We start from the raw sequence: 1,820 nt of genomic DNA, 5'->3' as shown, positions 1-1,820 counted from the left end.
GAAGCCGGCTGGGCGGGGACCGGTCTACGCGGGCGGGGGGGGGTGGCGGGACGACGTGATTGGGGAGGTGTCTTCCTCGCGCTCCGCCCTCCCGCCTACCCCGAGCTGGGAGGAGCCGGGTTGCAGCCCCGCCCTGCCTGTTACCTTCGGAGCCCACTGGACGCGCCTGTACCAAAGTAAATAGAACGAGGGGGATGCTCAGGGGTCCCGGCTCATGTTCCCGCCCCCCACGGCAGGAAATGAGAAGAGGCGCAGGAACTTCCGGCTGCCACCCGCGGATGTTCCTGGCAGAGCCCAAGCGGTGAAGAGGTGGAGGCACCAGGGGAGGAGTCCGGGTGGGGCACGGCTTCCAGGAGTTTCCCGAGGTTTGGGGGATAGAACTTACGACGACGCTGTCGGGCGAGAATCGCAAGCGCCTTGCAGCCCCCGCTCCCCCCGCCCCCGAAAATTCATGCTCCCCGTGGACCCGCGACACCTGCTAGTCCTGAGCCCGAGGACTCCTGGGTAGACAGGGTTTCCAGGGACCTGTTAAGTGGCATCATACGCGATTGGGCTCGCTGGGAGTGCTAAGAACACGGTATTTTTCAGACCACAGCAGCCACCTGCAAGGCCTGGGCAGAGTTTATCAGAGCCTGGCATGCAAAGAATGCGGTTTCCCCGGCTGCTTAGAGCATGCGCGTGGCAGAGTCCTGCTTTAGCTAGGAGACACAGTCCTGAGAGACACAGGGACGAAAGGGACCCAGAAACAGGGATAAAGACCATCCACTCAGTAGCAGGTGCCCTGCTGGCGCCTGTGGGTGGCAGGTACATCTGATTTTGAAAGCAAGGAAGTCTGCTGGTTTTTTTTTTTATTGTTTAACTTTGAGAACATTATTTTTTCATTCAGTAAACACTGAGTGCCTGCTAGGACCTGATACTTCACTAGTCAGAATGCACCGAGCATGCTATATTTTGGTTTTGGTTTCATGATGACAAAATCATTTATTAAACTCAACATTAACCATCTGATACAGCCAAATACTCTGTGTGATTGAGCGCTCGAGCAATTAGGATCTGAGTTCTAATTCCCAGCACCTATGTGGATCATATACACATATGCCTGAGGCAGGGGAATGGCTGGACTTGTTCCAGTGTGTTCCTCTGCCTACTCCCTTTTGTGTGTGCACATCCCACTCAGCCTAGGACTCGCCATCGCCTTAACAGGTGCCATCCTCCTGAAACCCTGGGGCGATGTGAGGCCTAGTACCCAGGAAGGGCTGTAGGCTCAGTACCCAGGGCTGCTCTGCTTGGCTGTGTCCTCCCCTCCCCCTTGTCACATAGTGGGTCTCCTCCTGCTTTGCTTTCTGCAGCCTTTTTTGTTTGTCGCCACACATCACTTAGTCCCCTTATTGGCTGCTTTTGTGACACTTCTGCATGTTCTGCTGACATCATATGCCCCATGGGTATATATGGCTTCAGAGTATCAGGGTTTCAGCACTGGTGATGCTGGGGTCACCTGGAGTCATAGAGCACTTCTACATGCACCTGAAAGCAACTCCTGCTTTGGCTTGAACGAAGGTCGTGACCCAATGAATTTTTTTTATTGGCATCTCGATCTCTGCCAGGCAAAGCAGGATTGGTAAAAAACCAGACGCCAGCCACTGATAACTGATGCGAAACTGCCTCAGATGCAGAGCATGTGCTGTTCAGCCCCCACAGCAACGAATTCTGGTAGCAAAGAATTCACCCCAACCAGGAATATGGTAGAAATAGGGAAAAATAAATCAAAGGAAAAATGGGCAGTCAAGGATTGGCTATGGGGCAGGGGGTGTGGTTCAGTG

The sequence above is a fragment of the Microtus ochrogaster genome, chromosome X, assembly GCF_000317375.1.
Source record: "Microtus ochrogaster isolate Prairie Vole_2 chromosome X, MicOch1.0, whole genome shotgun sequence".
Lineage (NCBI taxonomy): Eukaryota > Metazoa > Chordata > Mammalia > Rodentia > Cricetidae > Microtus > Microtus ochrogaster.
This window is presented reverse-complemented; position numbering follows the sequence as displayed.